The following is a 19326-nucleotide window of genomic DNA, read 5'->3' as shown; positions in this document are numbered from 1 at the left end:
AGATCTTGAAACTTCTGGAACATATCTGGTGCTTCTGAGTGATGCCCCACATGGCTAAGTTCTATGTAATTGGCTACTTTAAACAATTAAAGTAGATTCCCCATACATTTTCCATGCAAGGACTTAATGTCAGTTTGAGAAAGGTATGAGGACCCTGGAGTGCTGCAACTTTAAATGGGCTATGCCATCTGTCTCCTGAATTTTGGCTACTGGAACGAGTCAACATCAGCAGTTCTTAGATTTTAGGAACATGTGCCATCTCTCTCCAGGTGACTGAATGGGTTTTGAAGTCATAGAGTCATACAGAATGGAATTGACCTGACAGTCCAACCAGTCCATGCCAATCATAATCCGAAATTTTCACCATTTTGAATGATTGATGGCAAGACCCTCCTATTTATGAATGCTAACATTGGCCCGCTTCAGCGAGAGCTTTAGAATGCCTTTAAGCATTTTCTTTGTCCTCCCCTGGAACACTAGCAACACGAGAGTTGAGGAAATAACACCTGGCAGAAAAGATGGTTTGCGGCCATCCAGATGCAATGTTTAGATCATCAAAGTTAATTTTGCCAATGGTTTTGCTTGCCTGCTTGTAGAGCTGGTGTCAAGAACAATTCTCCCCATTGAACCAGAGAATGTAATGAAGGCATTGCTGGTCGATTTTCTTTAGCATTATTATGTGTCATTGACACAAAGTTCAGGTTTCACTCCAATTCAGAACTGTAGGGGTACAAGCTGTTCTGTATGCTGGTACTTCTGTTCACCTGTGGAGGTCCTATTCTCAAGCACTCACTGCTACGGCTTGTTAAGGATCTGGTGTTGAGTCTCCATATCAATGTTGCCTTTTTGAGACAGGTGACTGCCAAAGTAGGGGAAGTACTCAAAATGTTTCAGCATCTTTCCCTTGCGCTTGTTTCCCAGATAATCATTTATGCTATCGTGTGGTAAACACCACTTCTACCAATATGTGCTGCAGATAAATGTTGTTTGAGGTAGATTGAGGAGTCATAGTTTTGGGATAAGGATTAGCAGATTTAAAACTTAGCTTCAAAAATTACTTCTCTAAAAGGGCTGTGACTGTGGAATTCACTATTGCAGAATGTGATGTATGCTGAGATGTTGAGTACATATAAGGAGGTGATCAGTGGTAAAGGCTACTTTACAATGACGTACCTCCACAAGAGATGTTGTTCTCAGATAACAAGGCATGTTAACAATAAGAACAACAAATTTGATCAGTCATAATTACTGCTTCCTCCTAAAACCAGGATAGAACTCCTTAACCCCACAGACTGTATGTAGTATTAGTCACATGTGTGGAGCCAATGTAACATGAACACTAATCCATTCAGAGCCAAAACCTAATACAACATCCTTTAAAATATATCTGAGGAGGAATACTTAGCTGACAAATGCATATATATTATGACTTTTTGATTTAGCAACATTCAAGAACAAGTCAAATTCCTTGTATGCATAATTGAAAATTGTTTTGAAGAGGCCCTTGACTGTGGAATCATTTTTTTTGGATGATTTGGTACAGGGAAGTGTAACCATTTTGACGGTTGGTCAAATTGTCCATTTAGAGTCAGTATGTATCAGGTCTGCTCAGAGGTGTTCAACATAGTTGATGCAATCTTCAGGATGAGGAGAATGTAGAAACACAGACAAACGAAAATTTGCATTGACAATAAATACTAAATTGGATTCACTAAAGTCCATCTCATGAATAGAAAGAAATTGTTGCCTTCTGTAGTAAACACTTAGCACATCGGCAGCGTGGATTGCATTACAAGACCCTACTGTTTAAATATTCCACCCCATATATTACACCATAATCAAGCTGCACCTGCAGTTCTAACAAGATAGCAAAGGCAAATGTTTCCTTCATGTTGCATTATTATTGCAAGCTCTTTCAATCATATACTATTAACCCTTGTGCTTATCTCTGTAACCTGATAGAGTGCACACTATTCATTAAGGGTTCCCTTGTGTTTCCCGCATGTCAAATCTGCTACCATAGAAAACCCTGTTTGTTCCTCTGTTGAATCCCCAATCATCAATGTTTTCTAACCTTCGTCCATCTCCATACCTTTCAAATTCTAAAGCAACTGTGAGCTTAGCTCTGGCTACATTTCTCAGAGGAATTATCATACTCAGCATATTCAGAACCAAATATCAATTAGACCAAGGTGCGCTCAGTAGACTCCCTGCCCAGTAGCCAACCATTCATTCTCTGCCTGCCTCCATGTTCTTACACTCCAAAGAGCCCACTTCGAGAAGTGTGCAGCTCTCTGCCTTGCAGATGTACTGTAATGAAGCCAGGTTCTGCTAAAATTCCACAGAGAAGCATTCTGGAGTTTCTCACATGGCACGCAATCTAAATATTCCAGAATTTTACTGCCCTGCTAAGCCTGTATTTATGAAGTAAGAGGCTAAACTTACCAAAGTAATCATAAGATTTGATGGTTTGACCTAGTTTAAGTTACAAAATTAATTGGTACTGATAACTTGCCACATTTAGGATTCATTGCTTTCTGCTTTACTTGCATTGGGACGATATCCAGGCCCACAGTAGATCTATGCTGACTCTAAATTCAATGTTTGTGTAAGCTGAGCCCCAGACACAATCAACCATTAACAAATAATATGGATTATCAGTGGAGCTGCACCGTACAGGGCATCGATTCCATGCCAATAGAAACTTAGCTTGTAGTGATCACGATATTGTAATGACAGCTAATAAATGGACCTATTGCGCAGATGATATTGGGATCTTTTCCTTAGCATGTCATGATGTGGCAACTTGAGTGGGTCTTTCAGATGACGCAACTTTACATTCTACACCCAATGCCCATGAAGTAGTAGCTTGTCATTCTCAGTCCCCTTCCCGCTCCCCACAAGATGTCATGGTTCTTTAGACAGCACCATCCAAACACTTAAAAGGACAAGGGCAGTATATAGATAGATAGGGATACCAGCACCTGCAAGTTCGTCTCCAAGCCATTATCCTCACTTGGAACTATATAGTTGTTCCTTCATTGTAACTATGTCAAAATCTTGGAGCTCCTTCCCTCATGGCACTGCGGCTATACCTACACCATACAAACTGATGGAATTCAAGAAAGTATCCCACCACCATCTTGTCCACTTGAGACTCGTCCGATCTTAAATCTACATCTATTCATTGCTCCTTTATAGTTTGTACGGTTTGACTTAAATGTCTCAACACTATTCACTCAAACACTCCCTGTGGGCTTGAGTTCTACATTCCCATCCCTCTTTGGATGAATTACTTTCTTCAGATTCCCCGTTTGATTTATTGGTGACTATCACACACTGATGGCCTCTAGCTGTGCCCGTTCCATAAGAAGAGCCACTTTCTCTGTGTCCCATTTTTCAAGATGTTTCAAACATGAAGACCTCCATTAGATTACTCATTAGTCTTCTTATTGTAAGAGAAGAGAGCACCAGCCTGTAAATCCTTATCAGAAATGAATACCCATGCATTTCTGGTATCATACTTGTGAGTCCTCTCTGGTTCCTGTCCAGTACCTTAATATCAGTTTTATAATACTGTGATCAGAACTATATGAGGTATCCTAAATGTGGCCCATCAAGCTTTACTGCAAGAACAAAAACAGAAGTTGCTGTAAAAGCTCAGCGGGTCTGGCAGCATCTGTGAAGAAAAATCAGAGTTAAAGTTTCAGATCCGGTGACCCTCCCTCAGAAAGGGGCATTGATTCCGTGTTAGGAATCTCTGTTCTGAGGAAGGGTCACTGGATCTGAAATATTAACTCTGATTTTTCTTCATAGATGCTGCCAGACCTGCTGAGCTTTTACAGCAACTTCTGTCCTTGTTCGTGATTTACAGCATCCACAGCTCTTTTAGTTTTTATTAATCTTTGATACAGTTTGAATGTTACCTTAATACTTTTCGCTTCAACTTTCTAGAAATAAAACCTAGACTTGCTTTGCCTATTTGCAGTCATGATAACCTGTGACACATTTTTTTGTGATTAACGTAATTGCACTCCAAGATCCCTTTGTTTGTTATGTAACAGCTTCCAATTGCGAAGTGATCAAGATTCACACCTGCTAAGCAATAAATGAAAAGGCGTTTTTTTCTGATGAAGGGTCTAGGGCTGAAATGTCAGCTTTTGTGCTCCTAAGATGCTGCTTGGCCTGCTGTGTTCATCCAGCTCCACACTTTGTTATCTCAGATTCTCCAGCATCTGCAGTTCCAGTTATCTCTTATCAATGATAAGGTGTGTCTGGAGGCTAGTATGGTCAATGAAGTGATGTATTCAGAAGCATGGAAGAGGTCAGAATGTGGTAAGGCAGGCAGAATGTATCCTGAAAGCTGTAGAACATCAATCTAATACAATCTGATGAAACTTTCACTATCCTGCTTTTAGATTTACATGAGTCAGGAGAATGAGGAACTCAAACTCAAGGCTTTAGAGAGAGGATAATCCTGAATTCTTGCAAATAATTCTAATGTGCAGTGGGTGATTTTATGAGTATATTTATTCAGAATTATAAGCTTTTTTATGAGCTTGTTGTCTTATAAATGTTATTTATATGATTATTTATTTAGCTGGGCTAGAAATAAAATAGCCACTGGAAGCACTGAAAAAATAAATGTGGCAATTAAATTGGTTTGGATATTTTTTAAAACGAATTTCTGTTGGCTTTTCTTTGTTTTTCTACATTTCAGTGAATCAGTTATTTGAAATGTTAGAAGTAAAATACTTGCATATTTTTCAATTAATGGTATTTTTCATGTGTATTTCACATTCATATTATTATGCTTATTTCAAGTCCGCTATAATTACTAACATAAAACAAAGAGCAGGAAGGCAGCTGGGCCCTCAACTGCAGCAGGAACATGAGAGTTTCTAAGGACATAGGGGGCCATGGTAACTTCCAGGCAATTGGACACAAACCTCTGAAAGGTGGAACCAGTGATCTCAGGCCAATTACACATTGATGGCATCAGATCCTTTCCTTTCGGTGAACTCCACTATGATATGATATGGCTCTCTCAGCGCAAGCTGTCTGCAGTCTGTGGTGCTCTGCATATGGGGAAGCCATGTGGCTTAATCCTACCTCCAGGCTGCAGCACGGACCTAATTACAGGAAAATAAAATGACCCAGTGCAATCTTGTAAAAATGGCATTAGTCACATTCTGGGTAAGTTGTTTGTGTAGACAATTGAGAAATGCCTCCCAGGCCCCTTATGTCTCCCTAAAGGGAGCTAGTTACATTGCAGTTTGTAGATAGACATGAGGGTAGGGTGACCATCCATTCCTTTGTGGTGCAGGTCCCACTTCAGCAGCTAACATAGCCCAGTCTCTGTGCTGCAGGATACCCACAGTCTGTGCCATCACTGCATCAGCTCATCTGGAAGGAATGGCATCGAGGGCAAAAAGACTCTGGCATTCTCTATCTCTGAGGGCTCCTCAGCTGTGAGGTCTTCATGTGGAGGCTGTTCAGTTCACACTGCAGTTTGCTGCTGGACTTGCTGGAGCATTTGTTCCTTCTTTCGCCTTCAGTGCACAGTAGCAACAGTGATGAGCATCTTGGTCACACTGGCACTGAACCTGTGTCAGAGCAGAAGGAACAGAGTAGGTTCCTAGCAATGAGAACAGTCAATAGTCGAATCCCAAATGATGGCTTAACTTGCTCCTCCATTGAATGAAACAAGGAGTATTCCAACAATGAGGACTATGTACTGACTCAGCTTGACACCTTGATGTAGAACCTTGTTTCGGTAAGCACAAGTTATGCTGTAAGTGGAGTGCAGTGTAGCCTAAGTGCTACATGCAGTCTGAAGCCTTCCCCTCCCAGCCCCACATCACCTATGAAATGCATCAGTGCATTGTACATAGAGTTCAGGTGGAGAGGGAAATCAGTTCCGTGGGCCTGTGTAGCTCAACACAATTTGCATTGTCCATTTGCATTGTGGCCCCCAGGGTTGCCTCTGATAACTTCTGTCTTACCGAGATGTCTAGTTGCAATCTACAAGAACCAATGACATGGTTGACATCAGCTGTGACCAGCATTAGCAGGCCACACACTGATCCTTGTTGTTAAGGTTGAAGAAGTTACATTTTCTTCAAGCTACACTCCACCTTTAATGGGTGAGATTTAGTTAGGGAAGTGTAGTTATCTCTGACATGCCTTTGTACATCCTATCAACTATTCCTTACCTATTGATTCCTGAGGAAGAGTCTATTAGTACAAGCAAACATGCAGTACAGCCTGTCCAAAATATGCGAGATAATGTCAGTTTATTCCCTTGTTTCCAATATTATGAAGGTATAGATGGTATAGGCTACAACCATTTCTAACCCTGTGTAGCAGGATTGTTTTAAGTTGACTACTTTAGTTCAGATCATGTACACAAAGCACTCAGCTAGCAACACTTCTGCATTTTCAACAGCCGTACAGTGGTCAAGTTCCTCTTATTACAGAGGTGTGTTGATTTGCAAATACCCAGGGGAGTTTTACAATAATGTTGGCAGGGATGCACTGCTTGACATAGGAGGAGTGGCTGAGGTCTCTGTGCCTGTACTCAATGGAGTTTATAAAAATGAGGGGGGGATCTGGCTGAAACTCACAAAATACTGAGGGGCCTGGGTAGAGTGGACATGGAGAAGATGTTTCCGCTAGTAGGAGAGACTAGGACCTGAGAGTGAAAGGATGATTCTTTCGAAATGAGATTATTAATGAGGGTTAATTGATTTCAGCCAGAAGGTGGTTAATCTGTGAAATTCATTGCCACAGAGGGCTGTGGAGCTCAAGTCATTGAGTGTGTTTAAGGCAGAGATAGATAGCTTCTTGATTGATAAGGGGACCCCCCCAGCTTGGAGCAGTCTGTGGAGCTGCCCAATACAGTCAGACACAGTGCACCACACCATACTGGCTTGCTGTGGTCTATATAATTGGAGCAGGCTCTGAGGTGATGTAGTAGATAGTGAAGAGCTAGGGAAATGGAAGCAATTGTCTGAGGAGAAGGGTGAGGACTGTGAGGAGGAGAAAGCTGTACTTCTGGATGGCAGAGCTCAGCTACCGAGGGCGCCACAAGGCAGACAGAAGTTGGCTGATGCCCAGTCCCTGTCAATGAGAGCTGGGTGCAGAAAAACATGCAGGTGTAAACTGCAGCCTGCATTTGTTTCTTTCATTTCCCTCACCCTGGTTGTTATCAAAAAGTTTGGACTTGTTGAAATGTTTCTTTGTTTGGAATGTTCCCTACTTGACAATGGCAAGACGCAGCTGAGCACTGAACACCGCAAAAAAGTGTAGCAGAAACTCTGAGAGGGAGTTCAGATGGGCTATATGGAAGGGCATGTAAAATGGGTGGTCTAGTATTTAAACAGTGACCGGGGTGAGAGAATGGGGTTTTATCTATTAGGGTATGCTAGCAATGCCAGTTCGTCACTTCCTTCTGAAAAACAGACTCTTGAAGCTGGAATCAAAATTGTCTGAACTTTCAAGGGTCAGGGTATGAATGGTGATAGAACCAATTCAGACAGGTACATTGAAGATACTGTTGTTCAACAGAATACAGACTTGTGGAACCGAAAGGCCTTTTCTGTTTAACAACAGTTCTAACCAGCATTAATACTACTGGTAAGAGTGAAAAAAAAATCTTTAGTTTTGTCTCTGTGCATATTTCTTTCTTTTAGAAAGAATAAATTGAGGTTTTAGTTTAAGCTACATGATTTGTAAATGGGATAACAAGATATGGGGCTGGATGAACACAGCAGGCCAAGCAGCACCAGAGGAGCAGGAAAGCTGACGTTTCGGGCCTAGACCCTTCTTTAGAAATGGGGGAGGAGAAGGGGATTTGAAGTAAATAAAAGACGGGGATGTGGATAGAAGATGGATAGAGGAGAAGGTAGGTGGAGAGGAGATAGGCAGGTCAAAGAGATGGGGATGGAACCAGTAAAGGTGAGTATAGGTGGGGAGATAGGGAGGAGATAGGTCAGTCCTGGGACTGGGAGGTGCAGTTGGGAGGTGCCCAGGCCATCCCTGCCTCCCTAACCTGTCCTTCCTCCCGCCTAAACCCTCCTCCCACCTCAAGCCCCACCCCCATCTCCTACATACTAACCTCATCCCGCCCCCTTAAGCTGTCCGTCCTCCCTGGACTGACCTATCCCCTCCCTACCTCCCCACCTACACTCACCTTTACTGGCTCCGTCCCCGCCTCTTTGACCTGTCTGTCTCCTCTCCACTCATCTTCTCCTCTATCCATCTTCAATCCACCTCCCCCCCTCCCTATTTATCTCAGAATCCCCTTCCCCTCCCCCATTTCTGAAGAAGGGTCTAGGCCCGAAACGTCAGCCTTCCTGCTCCTCTGATGCTGCTTGGCGTGCTGTGTTCATCCAGCTCTACACCTTGTTATCTCAGATTCTCCAGCATCTGCAGGTCCTCCTATCTCTGATGTGTAAATGGGATGTTTTTCACAAATCAAAAAAATCAACAATTTTTTAAAGGAAAAATACTTTTTCTGCTATTTGCGTACATACCAGCGATGATGTCTTCCAGCATTTTCACCCACACACTTCACATTGAAGATTAAAGTAGGGTTTGCACTGCTTTGGTTGACATCTCAATGGGTGGTGACTTTCACAGTGGCATGAGCAAAGAGTGTTGGAGCAATAGCCTGAATCATGCCAACCATCTGTGAAAGCAGATTGCTGAAAACTGCTGAAAGGAAACACAATAGTTACAGACCATTATACCCGTCCACTAAGGTGTGAACACTGGTATTTTACTTTGCTTGGCTGATTTAAAGAGAAATTGTTTTGCGTCGAAGTGGTCTGGCAGGGTAAATATCCTATTACTGTCAGTGAGTTCTTTGTTTGGACAGGAGTAGCAAGGCTCCAGAAGCCCTCCAAATTCAAATCCATTACAATTAAAGTCCTGAATCTCGGGCCGCTTTATTAAGGAATAATTCAGCCAATTAAACTGCCTCATTCCAAGAAACTGTGAGAAGAATTTCAGAAAAAGGTATGTGAATTGTATGGGCATAAACCGATCCATGTCACAACAAGCCTAGGGGGCAAAATGCATGAAAAGTGTAGAAATCTAGCAGTGGGGTGGCTCATGCCCAATTTGCCCACACAATGATGCATTGAAGATATAAATTAAGATCCCAATGTCTCATAAATATTCACTTTCACAAATTAGTCACTTTATGGGTAGGGCAGAAACTGGGCCACTACTGCTCAGGATTTTTTTGCCAAATCCGGTACATTTATGATTCGATTTTACTAAAGCGCCTTGTTCTGGGGGCAGGATGTGTCCCAAATCCCATCAGCTTATCTCCAGCCTCCCATCAACCTTCCCATGACCCACACCAAACACTCACTCCAGGACTTACCTGAAGTAGGCAGAAAGCAAAGCATTAGGACTCTCCTTAGTTTTGAAGAAAGGTCACCGGACCCAAAATGTTAGGTCTGCTTGCTCTCCTCAGGTGCCAGACCTGCAGAGTTGCTCCAGCAATTTCTAAGATTTGTAGCATTTGCAGTTTCTGTTTTTATTATTACTCAATGAGTCAATATTTCTTCATGTGATTGGGCTTTCTTCATGAAGGGACAACCAGCTCTAACAGCTCACCCTGAACTCTGTGAGCTAACATTTGCTGATTTTCATTATTATTTCTATCAGACCTTACATCTATACATGCCAGTGCCTATCCCTTTGTAAACTGATTCTTGTTGAATTGCAGAGATGTTGCATATTTTTTTCCTTTTGGACATTATTAAATTTGCAAATACCACATGTACATTCGGCAAACAAGTTATGGGCCCTGACAAGATGCTGACAACAGAACAGAAGGTGTGTGCTCTAGAATTAGCTAGACTCTAGCCAATTGTTCTAGTACAACCACGACACTGGCTCTGTCCAGCAAATTGAAAAATTGTCCAATTTTGTCCTATCCACAAGAGCCACATTTTTCCAATTAATAGCTCATCATTAGACTCACAATCATCAGAAGAGTGATGAAAGGTGTTGTTGACATATTATCAGCCATGGTGTACTCAGAAAGGTTGGGTTCTACCAGGCTACTCAGTTCCTGACATCATTGCCCCTTTTATCCAACTATAAACCAAAGAACTGAGCATCAGGGATGGATTGAGAGAGACTGCCCTTTGATATCCAGGCAGTGTTTGACTGAATGTGTCATCACGAGTCTGAGCAAAATTGAAATCAGTGGAAATCAGGGGAAAACTCTGCACTGATTAGTCATAATGAGACAAAGAAAGATGATTGCGTTTGTTAGAGGTCAATCATCTTCAACAACACTCCAAGATGTTCAACACCGTCCATAACAAAGGAGTCTGCTGCCTTGACACCCCGTTCACCACATAAATATTTACTTCCATCTATCAGAAGGAAGGCAGCAGGCAAACAGGGGCATATCACTTACAAGCCACACATCACTTTGACTCAGAATTAAATCGATTTCACTGTCACTGGCCCCAAAATTGTGGAGAAATTCTGGTGTTGCAACTTTCTCTGGTCATCACTTGCTCTGCCCATGTGAGCTGTGCCCATCAGATGTTACCACTCATTCAGACTACATCTGACTCCATTAGTAAACACAAGACTGATGTGACAATGCATCCTGAAATAGTGCCCATTCCCCAGTGGTCCCTACTGGTTCCAATAATCTCAGCTGCATGATTGACCACACAGCAGAGATAATATCATTGTTAATGATTCGGTTATGCTCCCTTCATCCTGACTGAGCATACATCTGAGCTCTGAGGAGCCACTAACCCTAACACTAACTAAGAACAAAATGTGTCCAAAGTCATTTCTCTTTCCCTTCTGTAACTCCCTGGCCTGCTGCCAGTCTGCCAGCTTCCATCATCTTATCTCCATCTGCACTGACATTGCTAGTGTTAGAACCCTTGCTGACTTTCATTTTGGTGCCATGGGACCGTGCTGTGAGATGTTGGGCCTGTTGTCAACATGAATGTACTTTGAAGTGAGAAACAAAACTGGGTTCACCTGATTTCCATGTTGAGAATTGTCAAAGCCGAGTTAGCTTGCAGTAAATGGGTGACAGAAAGCTGCTTCTTAATGAGGAAAGATTTGCAGTTAATAAAGTCATTAATAAATAATAATCCACCTGAATAGGCAACTCCGTAGTGAGAATCTCATCCCACTATCTGCAACTTAGTTAAAAAATTGAATAAGTTGGTTCTTACATCAACCAAGGCTTTGCTGGATTTCTTGTGTGGTTTTACCAGACTCCGTGCCATAATCCACATCATCAGTTTATCGCAAAAATCCACAAGGCCATTCTAATCTCCCCCTAGGTGCACAGGTCTAAAGCAGCCATGGACAGATACTCACATACTCCCGTATGTGAGCAGCAATAAGGAGGCCAGTCATTGTCATTGCTGTGTTTGACTAATTCCCTAACTCACTGGAGCGGCCTTGTTAGAAAATACCGCAAATCATTGGATTGTCACTGCAAGGGGAAAAGTGAACATATAGGATGAGGTCAGGTGGACACAGGGATAGGTGGGAGCCATGAATGTTAAAAGGCCCACCTCAGTTCTCAACTGTTTTTGGTCCATTTACACACTCTCGCCAACACCCATCACACACTCTCATCCTGCATCATTCACCCCTCATGCCACCATGCCAAATCACTACCAAATCAGCAACCAACCACCAATGGTCTCTCATAAACCCTATGCCAACTCATCGCTAACTCACCAGTGTTCATCATGGATAGATACCAGGAGCCACAGGGAGATGAGAACAAAAATAAACTTTTATAAGCTTAATACAATTCTCACCATATAGACTCAATATCGGCTTGTGGAGTGTGGAGCTGGATGAACATAGCAGACCTAGCAGCATCTTAGGAGCATAAAAGCTGACATTTCGGGGAAGGGTCTAGGCCCGAAACGTCAGCTTTTGTGCTCCTATGATGCTGCTTGGCCTGCTGTGTTCATCCAGCTCCACACTTTGATATAATGTATAGTTTGTCCACATGAGTTTAAGGATTTAGATTTATTTGAATTTTAAGATTGGCTGCACACATGCACATTTTCATGGAGGACTGAATTGCGAAGATCAACAGCAATTTGGAACATTTGAGCACATTATACAACTGACGACAATCAATAATAATCCCGTAAAATATGTTATAGCACCGTTCCTGAAGCCACCTTATCGCATATCACAATTTACAACAATTTAGCCACTTTACCTGACAGATACGAGTGGAATGTCACCACAACTCAAGATTTCTGTCATGAGTCCAGGGGAAATGATGTATTCACTTACACACAAGCAGATCTTCGAAAACATTATGAACATATGAAAGTGATGTAGAAAGAGACCATATAATTTATCAAGATTGCCCAACACAACTGAAATGTCATCAGGCAAGATTTGTCATAAATTTAACATTTTATATTGGATATGCTATTATCTAACAAGACAAATGATTATACCCTGATAGAACTTCCAATTAGTTAGAAAGTATTTGCCTTAAGAAAATATGACTGTAACTGTTGTGTATCCATGTAAAAGCTTGCTTAATCCTTTAAAGTCATGAATATGGAATGTGCCTCAAATACGGTCATAACTTAATTCTTCAGAATTTTATTGTTGCTACAAAAAAATCAGTTTATCCACAGTTTGATCATTGTGTGTGAATCCTTGTCTCACTCAGAATCAGTTCACAGCAACTTAAGTTCCTGCAGGACGTTATGATCCATCAGTTGTGTTATCATGTTTTCTAAAGCAACAGTTGTACCGAACAAATTTATCTTAACATTGGAGCTAGTTGAAGAACATTGACAAAGATGTAAATAATCTTATCATTTATTTGTTACTATTTGTAGGCTTTGCTGCAGTGATGTGGCTGTGGGTTTTCTTTTCTCATGACAGCAGTGAGCTATTTTCAAAGGTCGTTTTTAAAGTTCTTCAGGATATCTCGAGGGCCAAAGTGCTGGACAGTACAAGATCTTGTTTCTTCTTTCTTTATTCTCTTCCTTCATTCTCATTCTCTACTTTTCTCTCTTTGTCCGTTCCTTTCTTTCTCCCTCTGTTTCTTTGTTTCCTTTTCCCTTTCTCCAAACCAAAATAGTGATTGATAAGAAACCGATTCAAACATAGAACATAGAACTGTACAGTGCAGGGGCAGGCCCTTCTGCCCTGAAAATGATACCAAATTAAACTAATCCTTTTTACCTGTCCTTGGCCCACATCCCTCCTGGTGGCTCCAGCAACTGAGCCAATTGACTTACTCTCCATCTTTAGCATACACTGAAGTTTCACACGACAACACAAGCAACAGGAAAATCCTGTGCTGCCATTCCCAACTTTGCTTCTGGCAAGCTATTTATCCTTCAAACATCGTTATAATATGCAAATAGAGTTCAAGCCTGCTTTGGGAGTGTAGTGATGCAAATGTCAGCACAGAGGCAGTCAAATAATTGTGCTTTTGGAGCTTGTATGTGAACAGCTTTGCATCTTTCTATCGTAATGACGGCAATTATTTTAGAAACGGTGGTGACTCTAAGTCTGTAAGAAAATTCACATCCATAATTTCAGGACAAGCATAAATATGATAATTTTAACATTTTCCACCTTTCTCCCCCAGTGCAGACCCAAGTCTCACAGCATGCCCCCACACCTGACATTTTCATTTGTGAAAAGCAGTGCAGTATTGTATTCAAGAGGCACTATACTGTGCTTCTATGGCATTAACATTTTCATTATTGATAGCCAAATTATCTGCTATAAGATCGCTTATTCGTCAAAAAAAACACATTGAAGTTGTCTCCAGACAACCCTTGAGCAATATGTGTTATCCATATTATTTTATAAGGTAAAGGAAAAATAACAAACAAAGAATAGGGGAGAAAAAATGACCATAAAATAATTAATACTGAAACTATGAAATGCCAAGCTTACTGGAGCATTTTTATACCTTCTCTACTCCTAATTGCTTTAAGCCAGATGTTTACTACACAATAGTGCACTTAGAGACTGAAGGCCCATGAGAATATGTATTAACCTTTCAAAACACAATATTGGGTACTATAATCTAAATTTTGATGCAGTAATAATTTATGAGCGATATGTTTAGAATTTTTTTAAAAAGGATGATGTCGTAAATCTATTACTTTTAAACATAAAACTTCTGTGGAGAAATTATAATTATTTTAATGGGGTGTATTGCGGATATACTTTTAATCAGCTGTAAACCACTCTAAAATACTGATACATACAAATCGGTAGAAGGGAGGATAGACTATCTGTTGTTTCAATGAAGCTAATCTGACAACATCTCCGACACCACTCATTTTTTTCAAACTATGAGATTTTCATGAAAAAGTCAATGTTCTTCAATGAAACCAAGTGGAGGCCTCTTTATTTAAGACCACAGTATATATGAAGACTTTTGATTTCTGATCAAATTCACACCAGAGGGGCCAATGGTAATCATTGATAAATTTCAGTTCCTTTCTGAATATTACACCTGACACTTTCTTTTGTGACATTTCGCCTGGGCTCTCCTCCTAAACCCCCAGCTCACCAAGTTTAATCAAGAATTTGACCCGTGTGATTTCTTTTCTCAGAGTAATATTGCTCCCTGTCTTTGGACTTATTTGGGCTTTGAGGCAAATAAATGTAAATTTGCCATGGTCTTTGGGAGAAGGAAAAGTCCTCTGAGTTTAGTTGCATGAAGGTTTCAGAAAGGGGTCTTCAAGTTCTCAAGACATAAAGTAGAATCTCCAGTTAAATTAAGCTGTGGGGCAGCACAGTGGCTCAGAGGTGATTGAGAAGGGAGTGAGCACTGCAATGGGATTTTTTTGGGATGACATGTTTCAAAATCTTTAAAACGGGAGATGCTGATGTAGTGGTAATGTCATTAGACTAGCAATCCAGAACCCAGATAGTGTTCTGTTTAGCATAGGTTCAAATCCCAACATAACAGGTGGTAAAATTTGATTTAAATAAAATCTGAAATAAAGAGCTGGCCAACTGGTGATCATCACAAATACCTAGCAGGTTCACTAATATCCTTTAGGAAAGGAAATCTGCCATCCCTGCCTCAACTAGCTTATATGTGACTCTAAATTTACAGCAAGATCTTGACTTATAACTGTTCTCTGAGCAGTTGGGGATGACAATAAAAGTTAGTGATGCCCACATCCTGTAAATAAACAAAAAGCCTGTGTTACATGTAAATAGCTTGGTTTGATTTATCTTCCTTTCTTTAGGATAATGAACTCCTGTTTTCTTGGTAAAACCAAATCTGCAACATTAATATGTTTCTGAGAGACCAACTCATTAAAACCCAAATAAAAATCTATCGAACCAGATTTCAGTCAGACATATCCAATAATAACTCTGCCAACATCTGTAAGCAGAGCTCATTTAAGTATTATAATCATGGACCAACTTCTTCATAGCGGGTTCATGGACATCCAAAAGCATTTAAAGCAAAAATTTGTACATTCTTGATAGATACCGATCACTCCTCTGTTCATTGAAACTGAGGATTCCACTGTTGATGCTTTTGAGATTGTTCCACAGAAAATATCGATTGATGTTAACTATAACCCCATAATGTCACACAATAAAGAGTATCATATTCTGGTGCTGAAACTCACGACACCATCCAGACCACTAGGAACCAGTTAACACTCCAACCTCTCCCCCGCAGAACGGGCAGCCCTCCGCTCCCTCCGCTCCAACCTCAACCTCACCATCAAACCTGCAGACAAGGGTGGCGCAGTGGTAGTATGGCGCACTGACCTCTACATCGCCGAGGCCAGACGTCAACTCTCCGACACCACCTCCTACCGCCCCCTCGATCATGACCCCACACCCGAGCACCAAACCATCATCTCCAACACCATTCATGACCTCATCACCTCAGGGGACCTCCCACCCACAGCCTCCAACCTCATTGTTTCCCAACCCCGCATGGCCCGTTTCTATCTCCTTCCCAAAACCCACAAACCTGCCTGCCCTGGTCGACCCATCGTCTCAGCCTGCTCCTGCCCCACCGAACTCATCTCCACCTATCTGGACTTCATTTTCTCCCCTTTGGTCCAGGAACTCCCCACCCACGCCCCCCACCTCCTCCAGGACTTCCAATTCCCTAGTCCCCAACACCTCATCTTCACCATGGACGTCCAGTCCCTATACACCTGCATTCCGCATGCAGATGGCCTCAAGGCCCTCCGCTTCTTCCTGTCCCGCAGGTCCGACCAGTCCCCCTCCACCAACACCCTCATCCGCTTAGCCGAACTCGTCCTCACCCTCAACAATTTCTCTTTTGACTCCTCCCACTTCCTACAGACTAAAGGGGTGGCCATGGGCACCCGCATGGGCCCCAGCTATGCCTGCCTCTTTGTAGGCTATGTGGAACAGTCCCTCTTCCGCACCTACACAGGCCCCAAACCCCACCTCTTCCTCCGGTACATTGATGACTGTATCGGCGCCGCCTCTTGCTCCCCAGAGGAGCTCGAACAGTTCATCCACTTCACCAACACCTTCCATCCCAACCTTCAGTTCACCTGGGCCATCTCCAGCACATCCCTCACCTTCCTGGACTTCTCAGTCTCCATCTCAGGCAACCAGCTTGTAACTGATGTCCATTTCAAGCCCACCGACTCCCACAGCTACCTAGAATACACCTCCTCCCACCCACCCACCTGCAAAAATTCCATTCCCTATTCCCAATTCCTCCGCCTCCGCTGCATCTGCTCCCACGATAAAACATTCCACTCCCGCAGATCCCAAATGTCCAAGTTCTTCAAGGACCGCAACTTTCCCCCCACAGTGATCGAGAACGCCCTTGACCGCGTCTCCCGTATTTCCGCAACACATCCCTCACACCCCGCCCCCGCCACAACCGCCCAAAGAGGATCCCCCTCGTTCTCACACACCACCCTACCAACCTCCGGATACAACGCATCATCCTCCGACTCTTTCGCCATTTACAATCCGACCCCACCACCCAAGACATTTTTCCATCCCCACCCCTGTCTGCTTTCCGGAGAGACCACTCTCTCCGTGACTCCCTTGTTCGCTCCACACTGCCCTCCAACCCCACCACACCTGGCACCTTCCCCTGCAACCGCAGGAAATGCTACACTTGCCCCCTCACTTCCTCCCTCACCCCTATCCAAGGCCCCAAGATGACTTTCCACATTAAGCAGAGGTTCACCTGCACATCTGCCAATGTGGTATACTGCATCCACTGTACCCGGTGTGCCTTCCTCTACATTGGGGAAACCAAGCGGAGGCTTGGGGACCGCTTTGCAGAACACCTCCGCTCAGTTCGCAACAAACAACTGCATCTCCCAGTCGCAAACCATTTCCACTCCCCCTCCCATTCTCTAGATGACATGTCCATCATGGGCCTCCTGCACTGCCACAATGATGCCACCCGAAGGTTGCAGGAACAGCAACTCATATTCCGCCTGGGAACCCTGCAGCCTAATGGTATCAATGTGGACTTCACCAGTTTCAAAATCTCCCCTTCCCCTACTGCATCCCTAAACCAGCCCAGTTCGTTCCCTCCCCCCACTGCACCACACAATCAGCCCAGCTCTTCCCCCCCACCCACTGCATCCCAAAACCAGTCCAACCTGTCTCTGCCTCCCTAACCGGTTCTTCCTCTCACCCATCCCTTCCTCCCACCCCAAGCCGCACCCCCATCTACCTACTAACCTCATCCCACCTCCTTGACCTGTCTGTCTTCCCTGGACTGACCTATCCCCTCCCTAACTCCCCACCTATACTCTCTCCACCTATCTTCTTTACTCTCCATCTTCGGTCCGCCTCCCCCTCTCTCCCTATTTATTCCATTTCCCTCTCCCCATCCCCCTCTCTGATGAAGGGTCTAGGCCCGAAACGTCAGCTTTTGTGTTCCTGAGATGCTGCTTGGCCTGCTGTGTTCATCCAGCCTCACATTTTATTATCTTGGAACTCTTTAGCACAGTTTGGTTACAATGGCAATATCTAATGGATCACAGGGCCAAGAAGAAAGCTCCCTCTTTTGTCAGACTCAAGAATAACAAGTGCAAGCAAGTATAGAATTATAGGATTTGATTTGAAGTGTATTAGAAAATAAGTAATAGCTTTTAAGAAGGCTCGGACTAGCAACATTTAAACTCTTCAGGTGCAATTAATGAGAAAAAGGCAACGTTCAGCCTGGAGAGCACCCTTCTGTAACATTTTATACTCAGGATTTCCACTTAAACTTACCTGCATGTCACCAGAAATAAAATTTACCAGAAACCAGAAAATTGGATGTGGCCTGGGCTATGGATGCAATCCTCTAGAAGCATGCTGAGATGTTAGAAAAAAACCTGAAATCATTGCTTTAAAAAAATTCCTTTTAAGCTCAACACTGCTTCCTCTATCCTGTTGTCTTGCCAATTCTTCAATGAAATTAAAGAGTCAGTGACGATGTTCTTGTTCCTCCTGACTCCCTGTCAAAGTCAGAATAATTTTCACATGTGGGGTACACAAGCACATTCACTGATGGGAGCTATTTGATCCATACAATTGGGCACAAAATCAGGTAGATTTTATGAAGCAAGGGTGATTAGTCAGAAATTAGGGAAGCACGGTGGCTCAGAGGTTAGCACTGCTGTCTCAGAGCACCAGGGACGTGGGCTTGGTTCCACTCTTGGGCAACTGACTGTGTAGAGTTTCCATGTTCTCCTCGCATCTGCGTGGGTGTGCTCCTGCAGCCCAAAAATGTGCAGGATAAGTGGATTAGCCATGGGAAATACATGGGTTAAGGTGGGGGGGTGGGGGCGGGGTGTAGGCCTGGGTAGGGTGTTCTTCAGGGAGTGGTGTGGACTCAGTGGACTGAATGACCCTGTAGAGAAACTATGATACTTCTATTCTATAAAATTGTTGCATTAAAAGTTGGTTATGCTGTTTGCTGGGGGAGGAAAAAGAATGGAAGCAGCCAGAGTGTAGTCTGCTAATTTGTGGCTGCATTAGTGAGCAATGGGGACATTTACCTTACTGTGCATGATGTCATCGTTGTTTGGTGCATTTTTAATTCATTGCTTGGTTATACTCATCTCCGTGGGTGACACAGTGGTCTGAAATTATCTCAGCCATTTTACAGTGAAATATAATCATTTGTAAATGATCACTCAGACAAATCAAAGACCTGAGATTAGGAAAATGAAACCTGTAATGGAAGGCGAGTGATGCAACTAGTGTGAAGCATAGAAAATATTGGGCTTAAGTCAGCTTGTCTTGGAAGAGGTCATACAGATCAAGCCACTGAGTGAG

This window comes from Stegostoma tigrinum, chromosome 3 (assembly GCF_030684315.1).
Source record: "Stegostoma tigrinum isolate sSteTig4 chromosome 3, sSteTig4.hap1, whole genome shotgun sequence".
Lineage (NCBI taxonomy): Eukaryota > Metazoa > Chordata > Chondrichthyes > Orectolobiformes > Stegostomatidae > Stegostoma > Stegostoma tigrinum.
Note: the sequence above shows the minus strand (reverse complement) of the source record.